Source organism: Podarcis liolepis (genome assembly GCF_965112155.1).
Source record: "Podarcis liolepis genome assembly, chromosome: 2".
NCBI lineage: Eukaryota > Metazoa > Chordata > Lepidosauria > Squamata > Lacertidae > Podarcis > Podarcis liolepis.
This window is the reverse complement of record NC_139555.1, coordinates 71,470,038-71,493,555: the sequence shown is the minus strand read 5'-3', so window position 1 is coordinate 71,493,555 and position 23,518 is coordinate 71,470,038. Positions and strand designations below refer to the sequence as shown.

General features: G+C 45.9%; 2 protein-coding genes across 2 annotated transcripts in view; one reads left to right on the top strand and one right to left on the bottom strand.

Moving 5' to 3' along the window:
• SEMA3B (semaphorin 3B) overlaps nucleotides 1-10,191 on the bottom strand; it is a 76,250-nt gene extending 66,059 nt beyond the window's left edge. Inside the window, exons 1-2 of the mRNA XM_083488704.1 lie at nucleotides 10,018-10,191; nucleotides 7,591-7,711 (exon numbers count right to left, since the gene is read on the bottom strand). The gene's annotated coding sequence lies outside the window, so the exon portion shown is untranslated. The remainder of the gene's footprint in view (nucleotides 1-7,590; nucleotides 7,712-10,017) is intronic.
• Nucleotides 10,192-10,646: 455 nt separating this feature from the next.
• Nucleotides 10,647-23,518, top strand: part of SLC38A3 (solute carrier family 38 member 3) — a 159,183-nt gene continuing 146,311 nt past the window's right edge. Inside the window, exons 1-2 of the mRNA XM_083488727.1 lie at nucleotides 10,647-10,837; nucleotides 11,352-11,438. The gene's annotated coding sequence lies outside the window, so the exon portion shown is untranslated. The remainder of the gene's footprint in view (nucleotides 10,838-11,351; nucleotides 11,439-23,518) is intronic.

Genomic DNA, 23,518 nt, shown 5'->3' with positions numbered 1-23,518 from the left:
CTGTAAACAGCAAAAGTGACTTTCTCAGCTGTTTGAGATAAAGCTGTGGAAGAAGGAAAGTAATGTTATTCTGGGATTTCAAAAGAGAGACTCCCATATCTAAGGTGCTTCCAGATGGATGTTTATTGTGAAATCAGTGCTGCTCATGCATGTAAGATTTTTTTCATCACCCAAACAACACTGTAATGAATGATCAAATGCTGGCCTCTACTTTTTATATATTTAATCTGGAATTTCCTCTTACCATGGAAAATCTGATGAGTAAAAACAAGCTTGTTATACATTTGCAGTCACTGCTAGCGTGGAAGCTCATTAGCACGTGGGGGGGGGGGGTTGTCACATGTATTGTGACATTTTGGTGGTTGGCTCTAAGGCCACACCCCTGCTTCCAAGGGCTCACCTAGGAGTACATCTAGCCATTTGTTTCCAGGAGTCCAAAATATATGAATATGCTTATTTTCACCAACTGCTGTGTTCTAGAGGCATGTTTGAACTTTAGCAACCTGGTCAGAAAGAGCTGCTCTCACAAGTCCTTGGTAAGGTATGCATGGGGGATTACTTCAGGGAGGAGGACTGCAGTACGCACAGTGGGACTTAATTTTCGTTAAATTGAAAATACCAAGATGTTGTGCAAGGCCTCTTTATTATTTTTGGGCAAGCCTTGGGAAAAATATCACCTTTGTGCAAAACTGCAGTATTTTTATTTTTTTAAAAAAAAGAAAAAAACTAATATGGATATTGCCTCCCTGAAAGCATGGGAAACATAAGTACATTTGGTAACATATGCTCTTGCACTTTTGTGCACTTCCTTTATAATAAATAAATAAATAAATAAATAAATAAATAAATAAATAAATAAATAAATAAATAAATAAATGTGTGTATGCACTAGTACAGAAATATCTGCATCCATGCATACATGTGTGGTCCAGAAAAAGGCAGTGAAGGACAAAAGAGGAGTGAGTGAGGAGTAGGAACAGCCCCCCCCCCTCCGCACCTCTGTACACATTCCGTCAGGCTCCTCCCGCTGGTGTGGACAGCAGTCAGTGGAATAACAATGAATATCCAAGACTGAAACACAGAAATGTGTTGAAAGCTAATATGCCAATTGCACATACAGCGAAATCAGAACTGAATGAACCATTTGTGATGTGAGGCTCTCATCTGGAAGCATCCCTGTCCATTGGGAAGCAATCGTACTTAACACTGATTTTATGCTTTCTGGCATGATAAACATAAACAGCACAAACTCTATTTTCCACTGGCAGTGCTCTGCAAAAAACTTAAGTGGTAACTGGTCCTTGAGACTGAAACTCCCTTCTGATCAATCTCTTTTAGGAGATGAATAAAGATAGCTTATAGGATTTACATCTGCTCTGGGAAGGAAAGAAGAGTCCACTGGAGTAGCCTTCATCCCATTGTTATACTTCAGTATTTATTTCTTACTTGCAAAACAGGAGTAATAACGGCTTTCCACACAATACAGTTGTAGGAACAAAATACATAACTATTATCTGCTATCATTAATCTTGGTAGTAATGGGAGTTGTAGTTTGTTAAGGGTGCTGGGAATTGTAGCTTGGTAAGGGTCAAGCTAGTTTCCAGGATTCTTGGGGGGAAGCCACGTGTTTTAAATGTGGTGCAGATGTGACGCCAGAGACACAGTGGGCAAGATGTTTATCTTTACTTAATTTCAGTTGTGTATCCTACCTTTCAGCAGGAAATTCTCAAGGCAGCTTACATTCACTTCATAAAAACCCGTAGTTTAAGAGCACATTTGTGAACAAAATAAATGAGCCCTTTTCTAAGCAGCTGAGCCTGTTCTTCAACTTGGCAGCCTGCCTGGGGGATGGGTTTCCGTCACAGCGGTGCTGGTCATCAAATCCACATGCTGGCAGTCAGTCATGTTAGTGGTTTGTTGGGTCATCCTTCCTTGCAGGCCCTGTCATTGGTTGCCTTTGGCAAGCAGCCCAGAGGGGTGTTCTTATATGGAAGTTGTTTTTTTAAAAAAATTGGGCACTTGTGGCATCATTGAAAAGCTCATGGAAGCTGACAGCACTTGAGGAAAATGCGGACGAGTGGGTGGGGGAAACTCTTGATAGCCAACCTGTTTGTCGTTTCCATTATGAACAATTATTTAAAGCAGCATTTTGGTCTAGTATTCCTGTACCCTTCAAGAAATGCTCTGGTGCCTCATGCACCAGCTTATTTTATCTGAGAGAAGGGTGAGCAACAGCAGCAGTGCCTTATCTCCCGTATTTAGAATAGTTAGTGAGGTCATACTCTCTGAAGCAGGGAGATGTAAACACTTCCCAGCACTTCACCCTCTTGCTGTCTTGGCTCCTGTGTGTTGTTTAGGCTGTGGGTAGCCTGTTCCGGTGTGAAAGTCTCCTGTCTTCTTCTCTGAGCAAAACACACAGCCAAGGTCAGGACCAACCAAAGATAGATAAGTGGAGCTTGGAGAATCTCTCCCCATATAACAGACCTGTGTGATTAGTCCAAACGTAGCATAACCTATGTAGCATAGCCAAATGACATGACAGCATCACAAACTTCCCCATGCTGATGTGCATGTTTGTCGTGGTCATTTAAATAATAATAATAATATGCACAATATGTTGAAGATGGCAAGGATATAGGAACTTCCCATTTCCTCCATGTTTGTTTATTCCTCACTTTCTTCTCTTGACCTATATCCTCATTCACACAGATAACTTCATGTACCCCCACAGCAGAGTGGACCTTGTTGATCTTCTGTAATATGGCGCCCTGTCCAAAATTTGGTGCCCCCAAATGGATCTTCTCAATTTTGCACCTTCTCAGCTTGGCCCCCTGTGCGGGAGAGCTACCAGCACCACACTAAATCTGGTGCTGCCCATAGGCAACAATTTAACAGAATCTTATAGGCAACAAGGGACGCGGGTGGTGCTGTGGGTCAAACCACAGAGCCTAGGACTTGCAGATCAGAAGGTTGGTGGTTCAAATCCCTGCGACGGAGTGCATGGTCCCTGCTCCTGCCAACCTAGCAGTTTGGTAGCACATCAAAGTGCAAGTAGATAAATAGGTACCGCTCCGGCGGGAAGCTAAACGGTGTTTCTGTGCACTGCTCTGGTTCGCCAGAAGCAGCTTAGTCATGCTGGCCACATGACCCAGAAGCTGTACGCCGGCTCCCTCGGCCAATAAAGCGAGATGAGTGCCGCAACCCCAGAGTCGGTCACGGCTGGACCTAATGGTGCAACAAAGGTGTATAGCGTATAGTGAAAGGTTCAGCGGCCATTGTATGTTTCCATTTCTAAACAGACTTGCAGACAGAATGATTTTTTAGTTCAATGGGGGTTACTCCCAAGTAAGTATCTAGGTCAGTGTTTCCCAACCACTGTTCCGCGGCACACTAGTGTGCCGCGAGATGTTGCCTGGTGTGCCGCGGGAAAAATTAAAAAATTCGAAAGATTTTTTTTTTTAAGTCAAATTTTCGATTGGGGCGCCGTCACTAGATGACCCCTGGGGTTCCCTCCCTCCCACTCTGCGCCTCCCTCCTCCTCCGGGGAGGCCCTTCCTGGCTCTCGGCCAAGGCTTGGCGGCTGCCACTCACTCACTCACGCGCTCGCCCACCCGTCCCTCCATCCCTGCACCCGGCCTCTCCCCCTCCGTCCCCGGCGCGGGGGCTGCCGGGATCCGTAGTCCCCTCGCCCTTGGGCTCCGCGCCCGCGCGGGGTGCGCGAACTACGTTTCCCAGCGTGGCCTGGCGGGCCGGGCGTTTTGTTTGAAGCGCTCTTCTCCCAGCCATGGAATGAGCGCAGCGGCGGCGACCGGGCGGGCAGGGGCTCTTCCGCGCAGACCCCGCGCAGCCTGCCCGCGCCCCCTGGAGATCGGGCAGCAGGATGGAGCCCGGGGATCCCCGCGGAGGCGGAGCGGCGGAGGCGGAGGCTGCCCCCCAGGTAGGGCTGCGTCGGGGGTTTTTTATTTTTGCAATGCTGCATCCGCGCCGGAGGGGACGCATCGGACCGCGGGGAGACCCCTTGGCGGGCGTGCAAGGCAATGCATGCGTGCAGGCGTTGCATGGAGTGCAGTGCAATGCAATGGCAACGCGGCGCCCTGCATGCATGCATGCAACTTCCACCGGCGCTCCAGACTTGGCAGGTGAGGGGGGTCCCCAGTGGGCGGCAGAGAGAGCCGGGAGGGCGAAGGGGAGCCGGGGGGAGCAGCGCTGCTCCCCGAGCCAAGCCCGGGGGGAAACTTCGGCGTCGTTGCGCCGGGTGTTGGAAGCGGAGGCTGGCGGGGGCCCCTCACCTGCAAAACTTGGTCACCTCTCATATATTTTGTGCATTGCATTCATCGCCCGCTTTCTCCTCCAAGGAGCTCCCGGGGGCGCGCGTGGTTCTCCCCGTGTTATCCTCGCAACAACAGCCCTGCGAGGTGGGTCAGGCGAGTGGCCCAAGGGAGCACCCAGGGATTGTCCTGGCCAGGTGGGGTGATTTGAACCCTGCTCTCTGCCCGGTCTTCGTCCTCATTTAGCCCCCACATGTGCATGACTGTGCATGACTGAGGTTTTCCCCCCTCGTCTTGGCTATGGTGTGAGTCTGTGCTGTTAATTAATGGGGTTCTGCCTTCGGAGAAGATGAGCCAGCCCTCAAGGAGGTGATTATGTAATTTGCTAGCAATTCATGTCCCTCCCGGCATGACGCTGCGCGCTGACGTCACGGGGCTGTAATGGTGGTGTGCCTCGAGATTTTTTTCATGAAACAAGTGTGCCTTTGCCCAAAAAAGGTTGGGAAACACTGATCTAGGTGACCTGTTGATTTTATTGCATGCTAGTGGTTAGCTGCTGTGAAACAAGATAAGTTATTACATCACTGTAATAAGCAGGCTTGAGCATTTACATGGTCAGCCTTCCCCAACTTCAAATAGTACAGATGTTGTGTTTCCTTACCACTAACTGCTACAGTTCATGAGTACAAGGCCCTAGAGACAGGATTTGGGCGAGATGGATAATCAGACTGATCCAGCCCAGCAGTTTCCTTTAAACCATGTCCCACTTCAGCCAGCTTTGCCAGTTCCCCCTTGAGGGAGGGAGGGGGGAAAGGCTCACTAGCCTCCAACCCCTGAATTAAACAATGTACGATTTCAACGTATTCCAGATCCTGTTGCGGATCTTCTCTGAGTCTTCAGGGACAGGTCATTTCGTTTATGTACAATTCAAAAAACATATTAGTACACTTAATCTTGTTATGCAGACCACAGTTGTGTATGCTGGCCTCCTCTGTCTGCACAATGCATTCCTGCCCCATGATTATTAGTGTCTCTGTGTGGTGATGAAGGAACAGAGATAGGAGACAGACAGATCTTGCCTCTCTTCTCGCAGAAGAGTAGAAAGAAAAAGCATCCCACATGCATCAGCATGTAAAGAAACCACCTGGAAAGTTTTGTTGTGGGAACCATCATGCTTAGAGTCATTTAGGCACAGATAAAACTCATGCAGAGATAACGCAGGTGAAACAGTTTCACAGACAACTGATGTGAATCCTTTGACGGAGGAATTTCAAGAGGCAGGTCTAAGAGTTCTCCCACAGAGTGTTCCCTTGTGCTGGTTTCACCCATGTGGCTCTATGTCCTTCAGCTAGGATGAAGGCAAATACTTGAGATGCTGTGCCTATGTGGATCCTGCTCAATTACAGTACAATTCTAGACAAGTCTGCTCAGTAGTTTGTCTCTTTGAGTTCAATTGGGCTTACTCCCTGGTAAGTGGGCATAGGATTAGAGCAGAAGTCGAAAGAGGTGCATGCTTTTAGGTTGCACGGCCCCATCCAGAACCAAAGCACTGTCAGATATGGCTGAAGTATGTAAGCTTGAAGCACAGCCACAGTTTAGAACTTCCAAGTCACATTTATTTAAATAGAAGAATTCAGTGCATGCTTATTTGTATCTCTCCCATTGAAACCAATGGGGGCAACATTGCTAAATGTTGGTTAGATATTAGGCCATGTGCTCTGAGGATGATCAGTGAGTGGCAGAAATTGTGGTGGTGTTTTTGCACTATTCTAGTTAACTGGTATCCATGCTTTAGAATGCCACATTCAAGTGCTCAGCCCAACAAGGCTAAAAACAGATTCTTCCTGAAACCTGAAATAGCTCCATTCTACAACCTGTATTCCAAAACCACAAAGACTCTTGTGGCACCAGATTTACTGTAGCATAAGCTTTCATGGACGAGTGACCATGCTATTTAGTCCGTGAAAGCTTATGCAACCCAAGACCCTTATCGGTAATGTTTATACATGGTGCATTTGTGATATTTTTATGGACGTTTTGTATATTTATAATAAAAAACAAGCTTATGATACAATAAATCTGTTACTCTTTAAGGTGCCCACAAGACTTGTTTTGCAGCAACAGACTGGAAGTTAAAACATTCTGGAAGTTGTTACTATGGCCCAAGTCTCCCCAAAACACAGCAGTTCATCCTTCATTACATTCCAGCACCCTGAAACCCACTAGCAGACATTAATTTTGAGTACATTCCTGCACTCAAGAATCTCTAACACCACCATGACATGAAATAACAATATTGTACACAGTTAAGCTTAGCTGAGAAACTACGCCAAGAAGAAATTTGTAGTTATAAACTACCACTTTAGGTACAAGAAGAAATAACTTTTCTGTTACTGCACAATACTGGCTGGGGAAAGTCCATATTTTTAAAATTCAGAGAACAGGAACAGAAGTTTTTTCTTTAACATGTGTGGAAAATTAATTTTTGCCACCTCTGCCAGGCAGGTACTGACACAGTTTATTAGTCTGCGTAATCTGTGAGACCAGATTTGTCATATCCTGTTTGTGTGGAAGCGCTAAACAAAAGTTTGCAAACAGGACTACTTTTCAGGGAGCCAGAACTGATCACAGCTTTCTATCGCATATGTAAGGTAAAGGGACCCCTGACTGTTAAGTCCAGTCGCGGACGACTCTGGGGTTGCGGCGCTCATCTCACTTTACTGGCCAAGGGAGCTGGCGTTTGCCTGCAGACAGCTTCCAGGTCATGTGGCCAGCATGAATAGGCTGCTTCTGGCAAACCAGAGCAGCACACGGAAATGCCGTTTACCTTCCCGCCAGAGCGGTACCTATTTATCTACTTGCACTTTGATGTGCTTTCAAACTGCTATTAAGAATTTTTGTAGGCTCTGCATCATCCTTTTTAAAATCACTAAAATTTGCTCATTACTGTACCTTGAAGCCGTGCTTTTTTCCAGGGGGCACTCAAGAGTACGCAGTATCAGCACCTCTTTTTGTTGTTGTTAAAAAGTGTGGCACTTACTGTAACAACTTCATGGTGGGTACTGGCACCTATTTTTCAAGGGAAAAGCACTACCCAGAAGTACATCCAGGATTTCCCTTGCTTCCAGATTAGGATATGTTCCCATCTCACAACTTGGACTAGAACCCAAAGTCCAAGCTTTTTAAAGGACGATTTGAATTTCATATGCATTGCACAACCTACTTAGAAGCAAATTGCTCCCACTTTCCATCCATACACAAATCTACAAAGAGCAAATGAGCTCGAAGGCATTTCCAGTGTCAGGTGTGAAAACGCTCTTACCTCTCCAAACCAAATCTCATTTATGCACTTTCCTGTTTGGCCTGCTCAGGTTTGTTGATTCCAAGTCAGATGGTGTATTTTAGCATTTTCAACATTCATGGCATACGCAGATCCCTGCAAACTATGTACAGAGAATAGTTTAGCGGTGATGTATGCATCTAAAGCTTTCCACACACCATATGCCACATCCCAGCAAAGCAAATCAGAAATTAGATCAGCAGAGATTTGGGCTCATTTGCCCTAGACCCACCCACCCTCCGTTGCTCTCCTCTCTCCCTTGTGGTCCATTATTGATTTTGCAGGGACAGGCTTCAGCCTTGAGAAAAAGTGGTTTTCTTCAAGCCACCAACCTGACACAGTTCCTATAAAATCCTTGCTGTTTAGCATGTTTGGGCTTCAAGGGTAGAACTAATCAATCAGAGCATCAGAGAGGACTCAAAGCCTAAAATATGGAGAGTGCAATAATTAAAACTGGCCAACCAAGAGGCAATGAAAAGGGAAGAGAGCAAAGGCGGATGGGCCGAGGCCAGCAAGCCCAGATCTCTGTTGATCTAATTTTTCTTCTGCTGCCTAGGAATGCAAGCTGGCTCCCCCACAAGCTCTGGCCTGTTTCTGTTACTGCCTGAGAAATCCTGGTTTATACATTAACACCAGCTCCTTCTGGGCCCTTCTCTGTTGATCACATGCCTGACCTTATTAAGCAAGGCATTTCCAGTACTTAATTCATAAAATGAGACGTTCTGGGGCTAAAGTCTGTTTGCAAGTCCTAGCCTCTGACTTGGAAAGTCTTTCTCTCAATCCAAGCTTATGTGGGTGCTGATTCTGAATACCAATCACTGGGTAGGCAAAGAATCTCAGGCTGTGCTAAGAGCCACACCTTTCTATTATTTCATAACTTCCAAGGCTCAGGCCTGGCATAAAGTAAAAGTTCTGGGACTACCCTGACAGCACACAACATCTTTGCTCAGAGACCTGCACTGGTTGCTATTTTGCTACTGGGCCAAGATGATGATGATGACTGATTAAATTTATATAGCAACCTTCACCTGAAGTTCTCAGGACAGTTCACAGCATAAAATACAGAATAAAGCCACAAAGAACATAATGCTTATACACCTCCAGCTCTCTACCACCTCCCATCCCAAGGTATTCTGCTTCACTGTGGAACAGCCCTGCTATATGTAGTATCTAGATCCTCCTGCTATTGAACCAAAACCCATTTCCCTGCAATTTCCACTTATTTAGTCTGCTCCATCTTCTGCCTCACAAACTTTCAGATAATTAAGTCTCTCCTTAATCTTCAATTAATCTTAATGTTCTGCCTTGGTCAGACCACACCTCGAATACTGTGTCCAGTTCTGGGAACCACAATTTAAGAAGGATATTGACAAGTTGTAATGTGTGCAGAGGAGGATAATCAAAATAACCAAGGGTCTGGAAACCAAGGTGGAATCTACACGCATATAAAAAAACACTGTGCAAATGCTTTTTAAAAAGTTTTGAAAAAAAATATTGAATTTGCTATAGCTCTCCGTCGCCATCTAGTGCCACATGCATATATTGCACTTTATGACACACTTAAAATGTTTATTTGCAGCTGTATAGCCAAGTCCTCAAGCCTTATGAGAAAACAGTGACTGAGGGAGTTCCAGGCAATGCTTTGCCTGGAAAAGAGGAGACTTGAGAGGAGATAGGATAGCAACAGCCATCTTCAAATATCAAAAGAACTCCAGGCTATATAATTTGAAATATAGTGTCCTGATCAAGGGAAGTCATAAGTCCTGCTCTATTCTGCCTTGGTCAGACCACATCTGAAATACTGGGTCCAGCTCTCGGCACCAGAGTTTAATAAGGATATTGACAAGCTGGAACGTGTGCAGAGATGTTTAGCTTGGCTAGGAGGAGATGGAGTGGAGATGTGATAGCCATCTTCAAATATCTAAAGGGCTGTCACATGGAAGGTGGTGCAAGCTTGTTTTCCCCTGCTCCAGAGGAAAGGACTCACACCAATGGCTCAAGCTGCAAGAGAGGAGAGTCCAACTAAACATCAGGAAGCACTTTCTGACAGTAAGAGCTGTTTGACAGCGTAAAGGACTCCCTCACAAGGTGGTGGACCTGGGGTGCCAACTTCAATAAAACATGGGGGGGGCGACAGGTAAGCCCTGCCCTACATAATCGATCAGGAGACGTGTTGTACACACGCTATTTGAATAGCAACGCCCATTAATTTTTGGTGGCTCAAATATATTTACAAATATTCCTATGTGGTGGTGGACTCTCCTTCCTTGGAAGTTTTTAAGCAGAGGTTGGATGGCCACCCGTCATGGCTGCTTTAGTTGAGATTCCTGCATTGCAGGGGGTTGGACTAGATGACCCTCGGGGGTCCCTTCCAGCGCCACAATTCTGTGATTCCACAATTAAACATACCCACACTCTTTCCTCACGATATCAAATCCAATTCAGGACCGTCCCAGGGCTTTAGGGAACGGGCAACCTGTACGTTGTAAGAAAGCCAAAATCCACGAAGACACGTCCAGACCCTAATGAAGGGGAGAACCGTCTTCACGCGTTACTCCCTCGCCCTTTTCTCCGTCCGCTGCGTCGTCTGAATGAGACGTTCCCGCCTCTGCGAGGGCATCGGCCCAGTGCACATGCGCAGTGCGACCGCCCGGGCAGCTTTTGCAAACACCTGGCAGTCGGCAGCTGTAACAGCGACTACTTTTCCCGCTCAGTTTCCCTCCGGACGGAGTTTGCCACATCAACCGCTCCCCGGCCAGTTTGTGCGTGATTTCGCGCAGCGGCCGGGCCAGCCAGCTGGCCGGCTAGAGCCAGGCAGGCTGCAGGCAGGAGGCCGCCGCGCTGCAGGACACCGAGGCCGAGGGACTGGGGGAGAAAAACAAGACCATAAACTCTATATGGGAGGAAGGAAATTCCCCGCCTGAGCGAGATTCCAGCCCCCTGGAAAAAAGTAAAATAAAAAAGCCTCGTGCCAGAGAGAAAAGAGCGCGGATTAAAGAAAGAATGCGGGTGGGTTCCCTACGCGTTGGATGGATAGAATCCAGAGGGTGGGGGGACGTTGCTGTGAGGTCTGCGGCCGTCGTTGGGGGGCCAGACCTCCAGAGCTCAGCCATGTCCCGGATCCCGAGTGCAATACCAGAATACTGGGGGAAATGAAAGTTCAAAAGAAGGGCACTTTTCACCACTGCCATGGTCCACGCATGTGGATTAGGAAGGGTACCTCTGCCAGGTCAGTGGACATGGCCCTCCTCAGAAGTTAGCTTCTTTCCTTATACAGTGGTACCTCGGGTTACATACGCTTCAGGTTCAGGTTACAGACTCCACTCACCCCAAAATATTACCTCAGGTTAAGAACTTTGCTTCAAGATGAGAACAGAAATCGTGCAGCGGCGGCACAGCAGCAGCAGGAGGCCCCATTAGCTAAAGTGGTACCTCACGTTAAGAACAGTTTCAGGTTAAGAACGGACCTCCAGAACGAATTAAGTTCTTAACCCAAGGTACCACTGTATACTTTCCTTCATTATGTACCTTGAGGTGCCAGGCAAAAACGTTCTTCTTCAACCAGGCCTTTGCCTGATAGACATCCAGTGTGTTGGGGAGCAGGGTTATTGAGTTGTTTTTGTTCTATTTTTATTATGTATTTTGTGTTTATATATTGTGATTTAATGTTGTAACCGTCCCGAGACCTGCAGGTAAAGGGAGGTATACTAGTACTACTACTAATAGAACCCTCCTGCCCTCAGCTTGGTGATCCAAACTGCAAACGCTTCTTCCTGGCGCTGACATATTATGCAACATAAACATCGCCTTTCTCCAGAATTCATCCACAGGTAGGGCTAATCCATTACTTTTGGAAATGTGCATTTCTGAGCAGATGTGTGAAAAGTGGAATGCAGGAGCAGGGAATCTTTGGTCCTCAAGATGTTGCTGAACTACGACTCCCTCCAACTACAGCTCCCATCAGCCCTAGCAAGCACAGCCAATAGCCTGGGATGATAGGAAATGTAGTTTGGCAACGTCTGGAGGGCCAAAGGTTCCCCACAGCTGGTGTAGCGTTGAGTCTGCAGCTGTCCAAGAATGAGACGTTTTGTAGTGCCTTTTCATAAACGGAAGGGCAATGCCATACTGTGCTGGCATAATGTCCTGAGTAGGTTGGCAGCACCACATTACACATTGTGACAATGTACTGACATAGCATTCCCTACTCTTGACCTCCCATGATCACCATCCCAGTCAACATGACCAATGGTCAAGGAGGATAATAATAATAATAATAATTAATAATTTATACCCCGCCCATCTGGCTGGGTTTACCCAGCCACTCTGGGTGGCTTCCAACAAAATATTAAAATACAGTGGTCTGTTAAACATTAAAAGCTTTCCTAAACAGAGCTGCCTTCAGATGTCTTCTAAAAGTCTGGTAGTTCTTATCTTTGACATCTGATGGGAGGGCGTTCTACAGGGCGGGCGCCACTACTGAGTAGGCCCTCTGCCTGGTTCCCTGTAACTTGCCTTCTCACAGTGAGGGAACCACCAGAAGGCCCTTGGAGCTGGACCTCAGTGTCCGGGGAGAAGGATAGGGGTGGAGATACTCCGTCGGGTATACTGGACCGAGGCTGTTTAAAGCTTTAAAGGTCAGCACCAACACTTTGAATTGTGCTCGGAAATGTACTGTAGCCCTAAAACATCTTGGATGACCACAGTTTAGCTCTCCCAGGGTTGCTAAACAATTGTTTCTGGTGTGACCTTGATCTTTAGAGCACATTCCTTTACATGTTTTTACTCAGTTGTAAGTCTCACTACTGAGTAGCCAGCACAATAGGACATGGCCACCCCTAGCAAGTGCACTCAGAATTGCAGCCTCAAGGAGCTTCCTGACATACTGGGGACACAGTACGGAGAAGCTTCCCCCAACACTTAATCTACTATCAATGCCAGGAAGTCTGCTCCATGTTAAATGTTAAAGGCACAGGAGCGCTGACTGGAAAACAAGCCACTAGCCGTCTGTGTCTAAGTTTTAAAACTGTTTTAGGGACTTGAATTCCTTGGGAAGTAAAAAAAAAAAAGAGAGAGGGAGAGACGGCAATGGATGCAACTTGTCCTGAAGGGCAGCTGACCCACCAGATGCAGCAGAGGGTTGGGGTTCTGGGACACACTCTGTGCAAGATGACAGCCAGGTCTAGCAGACCAGGCCAGTGCCCTCTATGAACCAAATCAGCACCCTACAACATAAGCCTGAAATCCTGCCATTCACCAAAATTATGTGGCAGGTGCACAGAGGCTACTTAGCTCAGCAACCTATGTGGAAGAAGTTCATGAAAAGAGAAACTTTGCAAACCACAGCTCTCTGTAGGTTTCTCTCTTTGTCTCTCTGCACTTCAGTCCCTCCACCCCTTTGGATCATCTTAAATGTAAGCATTGGCTAGAGTACTTGCCAACCCATGTGTACAATTTTTGTTGGAAAAACACCTGCATTTGAGGAATTAAGGTTGGCTGGCTTTGTTTACATTTTAGAGAACTGCCTTCAGGACAAGCTGCAATTTTCCAGCCCTGGCAGAATGCACAGAAAAGGGAGGAGGTAATAGTTGAAAGAAGGAAGTGTTCCTGTCCAAGGCCTGGTAGAAAGTGTGCTGTTGCTTTATTTGATGTGACCCTTATCGCACCATTAAGCGAGTAAATGGTCCCAGCTGAGTTTGGCCAATCGGAAATCATTTGCAGGCCTGTTCTGTGTTTGTTATTTTGTGTCTGCATGCAACAGATTTCCAAAGAAAAAGAGGGGCAAGGGCCTTAGACGGAAGTTTTGGGGAGGGTGGAGTACAGAGAACAATGTGTGGGTTCATCCAAAAAGGATTGCCAACTCTCTTGCAACACTGGAATAGCATATCCTTTGCATATAAGTAGATTTACATCAAATTGAATGGACTTGCCATTGGCAGGAGCTCTGTTTTTTGTGTCAAGAAATTATAGGCCTTTCCCCTCTGCCAAAGATTGGGGGCGGGGGGGGGGAGGAGAAGCAGCGACTTCTTGAACTGTAATAGGACTGGCTAGCCTCTTTCATAGAGATATATGAAAGCCAGTATGGTGTTTATACAGTATTGAACTCATGACCTCAAACTGAGGTAACAACAGATTTAAATTGCTTCCCAGCCACAGAGTCTACCCAGTAACCTTGGGCTGCATACTCTTGCGACATAACCTACTTTACAGGATTATTGTGATGTGCATTGCTCTTAGCTCTTTGGGGGAATAGTGTTATCAACCATAAATAATAATGGAAGAGTGGGATAGAACTTTTGAGAGGGAAGGCAGGTGTATTCAATATTACTTCCTGTACATTATTCTAAGCAAACGTACTTCTAAGCAAACGTGTAGGCTCCAGCTACCTGAGCTTCCTTTGTAAAACTGTCAGCCGAGAACATTTCCTCTCATTGCCTGAGGAGCAGAACGACAAACTACAGCTCTTACTACTGCCTCTTTCCTTTTGCAGATAAACCCTCTACACCTCCTAGAGGCCTTTGGGCATTTTGGCTCTAAGCCCCCAAGTCCTTTGGCAAGCAGGTGATGGCACATGCTTGTCTTCTAAGCCTCGTTCTAGAGAGTACAAGAGCTTGTGTGCCACAACACAGAGTTGTTTATTATTTCCAAGTGAGAATTGAGCCTCCAGGCCAGGTGACACAGCTCCAAAGCATTTCCCAGCTGCCACTGCTCATGGCAAGGGCTGTCCAGTGCCAACAATGCAATGGAATTTGGAAGGCAGTGGCCAGCCCACAGTAGCTGGAGCTCATGGGCAGATTTAAAATTTGTGTGTTTTTATTCTTTGATGGAGGGAATATCTAGAATGAAGTGAAGAGGTTGTGGTTTGCTCTCAGGGTTCCTGTTGGGTAAATGGGATTGTCAGTTTTGTTTCCCGTCATGACTTCTTTGCACTTATCAGCTGTGAACAAAGCTTTTACTGGTGTTGAGAAGCAATGGGGTGGGGGGAAGTCCCCCTGCAAAAAAAATCAGCATGGCTGGTGTACAAGAAGAGCTCTGTCTCGGGCGGCCAAAAGTTTGCGAAATATATATCCTGCAATTTTTTGCATGAGTGTTCTGAGGGTGACTAGCAAGAAGATAAATGGCAACAATCAAAATAAACCAAGCAGCCAGATACCAAATAAAGCATAACACAACTATAAAAAGATTACACAGTCAGAATGGCAAACAATATATTTTTAAAGCCAGCACTCCTATAGAGATTTGTAGCTTAGGGTGGGCCTTCTTTATCCAACTTCACAGAATGTTTCTTGTGTACAATACTCAGGTGTGGACTTCTCTGTACCCAAGAACTTTGTTTTCTCTTTACTTCTCCCTACCCCTTTCCCTAATACTCCCTTCTGTTTCCCAGTTCAATGAGTCCTAACTTAACAGTGCAATTTTAACCCTGTGTACTAAGAAACAACTCTCACTGAATCCAATAGGACATCGTGCTCAGATAAGTACTGTACACTTAACTTCAAGGTAAGGGCCACCCACTCAGTGGGACTTGCCTGTTGGTAATCATGGTCAGGACTGGGCTGAATGTTTATTTCCAGTATAAGTTGTCCAGTGCTATAATACTTGTGCAGCAGCTCACTTTGCTTTAACTCATTTTCTTTTAAGGATTCGTGGAATCCACATATGCCTTATGCGCTGCTTCAGGATCTGATTTGTTAAAATCTCTTCATGAGCACATCACACAAAGAGAGTTCCCATAATACAGTTCCCAAATATCTCCCTTGGCAGGACGCCTGCAGGGCTCACACACAGCCCTTCTGGACATCATAGCAGTGAACTTCAGTGGCTAACTTAACTCCATAAACCCATCAGGTTCCCTGCCCCTCCATCCCTTACAGTCTCATTCTCTGACCAGCTGAAGCCAGATCCTATTTAGGGCAAAGTAAAAGTTTGATTCAGCATCCAGGATGAGGCAGATTTAGAAAAGGAAGGACACACCGGGGGAGCTGCTGACCAGCTGGCCATTCCAGAACTTGGGGCAGTGGCTCTCTGTCTAGCAGCAGGTGCAATGTCCCTAATGGCATCAGCTGTAAGGTAGGAGCAGCTCCTGCACTGCCTTTGCTCACATGAGCTTGCCCAGATGTTGGGTCTGCATTAGAGGTCTCTCTCCGAGCGACTGCACCTTTTCAAGTTAGATGAGTTGCAACCAAAGAGAGGACATTTTCAGCATTCTGCTGTCCCGAATAAGGAATGGTTTTTTCTCACCTGGCATCAAAATTGCTATGTTCTGGCACAAAGCAAAGACATTTTGTGTGCTCAGATTTTCCAGAATGTCATCTAACTGGTTTTGTAATTTGAATATTTTTACTGTTCTCTTAGGTGGTTTTTCTTTTTTTAAAAAAATATCTGAATTGTTTTTAATGCTCTGCTTTGGCATTTATTATTGCTGTTTGGATTTTGTTTTATCTTTCTCTGAGCTTCTCTGAGGATATTGAAACTGAAGGGTGGCATACAGACATTTAAATCTATAAATATGTTTGCTTTTGACCAATAGAACATGCCTCCATAAGCCATTTACTTAGGGTTTTTAAAGAGGCTAAGGACAGAGGTATTTCAAAAGGTTTTAAAAATCATTCTACCATAGGCAATTGTATTATTTGATTGGAATTCTGAACACCTCTGGTGGGCAAAAAGTCAGGATGTAAATAGGGCTATTAGTTGATCAAAGAAATTTTAGTTGAAATTGTATTAGCTTTAATATCAAATCATAATAAATTTTCGTAGGAATACAGCAAACCAGAAGAAATAAATATTATTCATTTAATTGTGAGCTATTGAGGCAGGTATGGTTCCCTCCCCAGCCACCCAGCCACTCATGTGAGAGAAGGGATATTGTCTTTTCTAAGATGGTGTCTACAGTCTGCAATTTTTTATAAGTATTTATATTAAAATAGTTTGAATTTTAACTGGGGATGTCTTTTTAGTTAATCCAAAGAGCTTAAACAATTAATTTACATAACTGAGCATTGCAAACTGCATATAAATAAAACATTTTTTCCATTTCCCTTTGGATATTCTGAAGACAATGTTTTTGTCTTGTTCCAAAGCCTGAAAAAGATGTAGGGTGGCTTGCTGTGGAGAGCAAGAGAGAGTGACTAAAACCAGATCCAAAGTAAAGATACTGCCCCAATCTGACCTTAAGTCACTTTCTAAAATATTGTCATTGACAGATCTTATATAAATAGAAAATAATAGATAACTGCATTGCAAAGGTCAAGAGTTTTGCTCTAAATGGGCAGTTTAGATGGTCACTTTGAAGTCAGTGAGCGTTATTGCAGCACGTGAAGTCTTGCAGCGTTATTCACCTTCCACTTAGACATTCATTGGTAGATCACTGACATGCAGTGATGTTATGCAGCCTATAGTTCAGAGCTCCAGCAGTGAGGTTTCCTGAGGTCTGTACTCCCCTCTCTTGGTTTGTGGAGGGTGTGTGTGTGCTGATAGCGCCATGTTCCATATTGGATCCCAGGACAGATAACTTTGGATGCTGAAGCCATAACTTGAGAATGGTCAGCAGGAAAATCAGGAATGTGGTGTCTTGCAGATACTGATTTCAGTCATTGTGCCTAAGCAGTCTCTATGCACATTTTAACATCTCACTCTGCCTGGAGAAATAATCATTGGCAAGGAGGACCACATTTCCATTTCAGAATAACAAATTCATTACTCCTCCCTGCCAAAATCTGGCAGGTAGTTCTGTAGGGAATAACTGCTGTAAGTGTTTTTTCTCCTTGCCCTTGTTATATACTTCACACCTCTTTATACAGGAGTGGTAGCATGTGTTTGCTCACTTGCAGCCATAATTGCTGTTGTTTGAGTTTGTAATTAGCACTTGTTTATGACCTTGTATCCCTTGGGATCAAAACCCCCACTATCTTTCTGTAAGCAGTTTATAGCAGCAGCAACCTTAGGTAGTAGGTACCGTATTTTTCGCTCTATAACACGCACCCGACCATAACACGCATGTAGTTTTTAGAGGAGGAAAACAAGAAAAAAATATTCTAAACGAAACAGTGGATGTATGATTTTTGTGGTTCATACTGTGGCCACAGACATGTGATCTGACGGTGAGTTTGGGGTAGCCCAATGCAAAAATCCTGAGGATCCATGTGTATCCATGTTTGTAACAATGTTTTTGCACCACTGCAGCCCCAGGCAACAGTGGGTGCGTAAATTTTTTTGGCACAAACTGTAGCCATGGACATGCTATGTGACCTGATGGTGAATTTGGGGTGACCCAGTGCAAAAATCCTGAGGATCCATGTGGATCTGTGCTTTGTAACCACGTTTTAAGTGGGGAGGGAAGGAAAAGCACTTAAGGGACAAGGAGCAAGCGTGGAGCAGGCTCTGCTTCTCTCTTCCCCCCCCCCCTTAGCAAGCTGAAAAACTTTGCTGAAGGGACAGAGAGCCTGCTTGCTTTAAAGGAGCCTGCCGGACAGGAGCCGCTTACACGAGTGTAAGTGGCTCCTGTCCGGTAGGCTCCTTTAAAGCAAGCAGGTTCTGCTTCTCTCCCTCCGTAGCGAGCTGAAAAACTTTGCTGGAGGGACAGAGAGCCTGCTTGCTTTAAAGGAGCCTACCGGACAGGAGCCACTTACACGAGTGTAAGCGGCTCCTGTCCGGTAGGCTCCTTTAAAGCAAGCAGATTCTGCTTCTCTCCCTCCTCCCCCTCCCCCCCACCCTTAGCGAGCTGAAAAGCAAAGCGGGAGGACACTGAAAATCTTGCCTGCTATTTCCAGCAAAGCGGGAGGAAAGAGATACAGAGAGCCAGCTTGCTTTAAAGGAGCCAACCGGACAGGAGCCGCTTACACTCGTGTAAGCGGCTCCTCTCCCACTTTGCTCCTTTAAAGCAAGCAGGCTCTGCTTCTCTCCCTCCCCGCCCCCACCTTAGCGAGCTGAAGGAGCGAGAGGGGAGAAGAGCCGCTGAGTGGGGAGGAGGGAGAGAAGTAGAACCTGCTTGCTTTAAAGGAGCCAACCGGACAGGAGCCGCTTACACTCGTGTAAGTGGCTCCTCTCCCCTCTCGCTTTGCTCCTTTAAAGAAGCAGGCACTCTGTCCCTCTCTCCTCCCCACTCAGCGGCTCTTCTCCCGCTGGAAACCACGGAGGAGGGAAGCATTCGCTCCGTAACACGCACAGACATTTCCCCTTACTTTCTAGGAGGAAAAAAACGCGTGTTATGGAGCGAAAACTACGGTAAGTTTCTTACCTCCTCAAATTTGCTATAGTTACACTTTTCCATATGCGTTTCTAATGTGTTAAATGTTATGGAGGTAGGGACAGCTGTGCGGTATAGGCCTGGAGAACCCTTTTTTCTGCTGCTGCTGCTTGCATGTGTTTGCATTCTGTCGCTCTGAATTTCACTTCACACCAGGGGCCAGGGTTAGGCGATTAGGGTGAATGGGGCACTGCCCCACCAACCACTTGGCCTTTCCTCCTTTCTTACAACCAGCTGCCTGCTAACTTCCTCCTTCTCCTTAGTTTCAGGGTTGCCTTTGTAGAATTCAGCGGGAAGGAGGAAGGGGCAAAACAAAAATCTCATCCACACTATAAAATATATCACTTTCCCCAAAGAATCCTCAGAACTGTAGTTAATTTGGGTTTGCTGGGAATTCTAATTTTATGGTGCGTTAACTATAGTTCCCAGGATTATTTGGGAGGAAGCATGTGCTTTAAATGTATCTTAGATGTATGGGGGCAGGAATCAACTAATCTGTCCCATCAGTGGGAGCCCTGTGCAAGGTCCTCTGCTGGTGAAGTGGGGCTTTCCCCCACTGTCCTCCACCTGCGCCTCCCCCAAATCCATGCTGGAGGGTTGGGAGAACCCCCAGAACAGTGTGCAAGGGAAGGAGAGGGGAGATCATTGTGTCAGGCAAGCAGAAATTTCCTTAGTGAGATGTTGAATTCTACCCTTGGTGTAGAGATGACATTAGGGGGCTCTGGCTACCATTGCTTCTGGTTCTATCTCCAATTAGTTGCCCTGCCTTCCATTTTGCTACTTCCAATAGGCCTTAGCCACCACTGCCAAGTACATTGCTAGGTACTTACAGGGCTACGTGGAGTACATGCTCTCCTCACACCGACATTATCCTTAAACAACCCTATGAGGTAGGGCAGGCTGAGAGACAGTCAGTGAGCTTCATGGCCAGATCCAGGCCCCCTAACAACACCCCCTTGCTACATACATTACTGTTTAACTCCATGTAAGGGGGAGAGTGCTTATTTTTCCAGGAGTACCCAATGGAAATAAACTTTCTTGTCACATAACAGTAAGAAAAATACAAGGCAGTCCTTAAAGACTCCCTAGAAAAATTTCTCTATAAAATATTGCATGAACTATGTCTGGGATGGAAGGTCTTCTAACACCTTGACATATGCCCTCTTTTCCATCTTTGGCTGGTTCCTTGGCTGACTTGCCATGGTGTTTCTTGACAGAAGAATGACAGGTTCCTGGATTTCAGTGCTTTTTGGCTGCTAACACTGCTCATCACTAGAGAAACTGGGATAAAATTAGTGTGGATACCGGAGAAAGTGAACAAAAAGCCATAGGTCAGTTATGCAATGATCCATCTATCTCCTGTTGTTTTAATACATGTAGAAAGATACACAGGGGCCGAATGGAAAAGGTCTCTCTCTCTCCCATTAACCTTACGGTAAAAGTCCATTTTTTCAAGGCTAAACTATACTGGATAGCAATCTGACAATGTCTTTTCAGTTGTGAATCTTACTATGTGTGTATAGTAATGTACTTGGGGCATGTGTTTATCTACCTACCACCCAAGTCGGCGCATAAGTGGTAAAATAGGTCTGGGGATAGTGCTGCATGCAACTCTATGGCAGGAAGAAAATGCCCTTACCCCATTCCAGCAAGTATCCTCCATGGACATTCACAGAATGGATTTTTACTTTGTGGATTGTGAAGATGGAGTGCAAAGTGGATTAAAGTGTAGGATTAATGCTTGGCATCATGGTAAAAAGAAGCTGGCAGCTAGCAAATGATGTCCAAGAGGCAATTAGTTCATGTCACAAAACCAAGAGGAGTCAATGTAATGAGCAGTTTCTATGGAGTTGGCCGCTGTGACTGGAATGCTGAGTTCAGTTCTGGACAGGTACATACTGTGAGAAATATTGGCCTTGTTTTTACTGAACTGATAAACCTGGGTGTGGGATGTGCCATTTCAGCCTGCTGCTGTGTGCAATTATGTTTAAATGCTGCTCCATACAAAATATTCCCTGCAGGTAGAAAGCTAGCATGTCAGCAAGGAGGCTTTGCTAGAATCCTTTTTTTGCTGACCTCTAGTTTTGAACAGAGGAACATCCAGCCAAGTGAGCTCCTGCCTGCAGTCTGAAGTAGTACAGCCCAGGCACAAATTCATGACTTCAGTGGGAACTAGACCATTGATGCAACTCAAATAGGGGCATCCCTAATGGTGGGAAAGGAGGACTTATGAATGCAGCGGAACAGGAGGGCTGGGATGAAATTGAACCATGGATCAATTTGGGGGCAAGCTGCTCTGAATCTGCCTTAAAACAATGAATATTCATAGAAAATGGGGAAGGCTCCTTTATCAGAGCAATTTAAAGCTTGATTGAAGCAGCATTTAAAATGTACCATAACAAACAATCCTGTGCTAACAAAAGACAGGAGATTAGACAGGATTTAACATAGCTTTTCTGCCTTAAACTTTTATGTTCTCCTGGCTACCAGAGAGGATTAAAGTAACACACACACACACACACACACACACACACACACACACACACAGAATGTACTATGAAGACCTCTGGTTTTTCCTTGAAGGTTCTGACTCTGAACTGAAGAGAGGAGCATGGTTTGGAAATGCAGGCCTGAAACAGGAGATCCTGGATTAGGTTTGAGAGCCGCTGAGAAGAATTTGGAGGTGGCATTTCTCTTTAGGCTGGAGTAGACCCGTTGTAGTTATGTAGTTAGAAGGATGGTGATGATGAGCATCAGCAGAACTGTGTTTGGGATTTATCCAAAGCCATAAGGGAAAGGTGCAATGGTTCGGTGCCCTGGGTAGTACAAGGGTAACTCTCAGGCTGTTCTCAGGAATGCAAATCGATTTCCTTGAAATGGGGTTTGTTCACTTTCTCTAGCCAGCATGGCTGTTTTCAATCCACACACAAGAGCTCCCCCCAAATAGGAAATGGAATTAAAGAAGCCCACACCAAAGAGCTGAGCCCCTGCGTGTGTGGCAGACTGTCGGTCTGGGCTGGGCGGCTGGAAGCATTGGTGTGATTGCCTGGTACCGCACTGAGCGTGGGAATTATTTCTGGCTCACTTCCAGCTCTGCTTAAGGAGAATTTTCCTGATAAATAGTTTTGGAGGCCAGGTACTTTGCAGTGCTTGCATTTAACCCCTCACACGTGCTCATTAATCACATCTGGTTCCTTTCAGAAGTAGGGCCTGATCGACCCACTTTTCCTTTCCCCCTCCCTCCCTATTTTTTTAAAAAATTATTTTTTCCCCTTTTGTTCCCAGTTTTTTGAGGTGTGTGTGCTTGGCTATGGTGGCATTTGTGGGAGCACACTAACTGCACGTCCCACCATGAAATGCTGTACCAGAGATCCGGCATGGCAGGTACAGGGGTCAGATTTGGAGGTGCAAAGCCCTGGTTCAAATCTCTCTAGGGTGTCCTTGCACAAGCCACCGCCAGTCATCCTCCTAACATGCACAGGGGATAGTTGTGAGACTAAAATACACGCGTGCCAGTGTCAGACTGACTGTAGATCCATGAACTCCATCTGAGCACCCATATCAGGTAAAGGTAAAGGGTAAAGGGACCCCTGACCATTAGGTCCAGTCGTGACCAACTCTGGGGTTGCGGTGTGCTCATCTTGCTTTATTGGCTGAGGGAGCCGGCGTACAGCTTCCGGGTCATGTGGCCAGCATGACTAAGCCGCTTCTGGCGAACCAGAGCAGCGCATGGAAACGCCGTTTACCTTCCCACTGGAGCGGTACCTATTTATCTACTTGCACTTTGAGGTGCTTTCGAACTGCTAGGTGGGAAGGAGCAGGGACTGAGCAACGGGAGCTCACCCTTTCCCGTGGATTCGAACTGCCGACCTTCTGATCGGCAAGCGGTAGGCTCAGTGGTTTAGACCACAGCGCCACCCGCGTCCCCCACCCATATCAGAGACACTGGGAAATGTTCCCCTGGCAGCTTCTTGATACTGGATGTGATGCCTAAACCTATAGCTGTTTTGGAGTAATTCATGCCAGTGGAGATTTTCTGCCTTTTGCTTCAGTTAAAAGCAGAGCTTAATTCCTAAAATCATGCGGAGCTCATGTTGGTCTCAAAGTCACGCTGTCTAACACATAGGAAACTGCTTTATGCCGAGTCAGACTATTTGAAATATTTCTGACCCGCATTTCACGGAAATCAATCCCAGAGTTTGGGACAAGTACAATAAATACACTTAAAACAATGAATCCCACAATTTCATTCCAGCATACCGCATCAGCAGGAGTAAAAACACAATAAGTACGATAACTATATAACTGCAGAGTGGCATTATCTTTCATTGTAAGTTACCAATTACAATGGTATCTCGGTTTAAGACCAGCCCTGTTTACCTGTTTGGTATAAGAACTCCGCAAAACTGGAAGTAGTGTCCTGGTTTGCGAACTTTACCTCGGTCTAAGAACGGAAGCTGAATGGTGGAAGGGCACTGGCGGCGGGAGGCCTCATTAGGGAAAGTGTGCCTTGGTTTAAGAACGGTTTCGGTTTAAGAACGGACTTCTGGAACGGATTAAGTTCGTAAACTGAGGTACCACTGTAAGGCTATAATCCTAATTTATTGTACTTGGGAGTAAGCCCCCAATACAACTTCTGAGAGGGGTCAGGGTTGTCTTCACCCA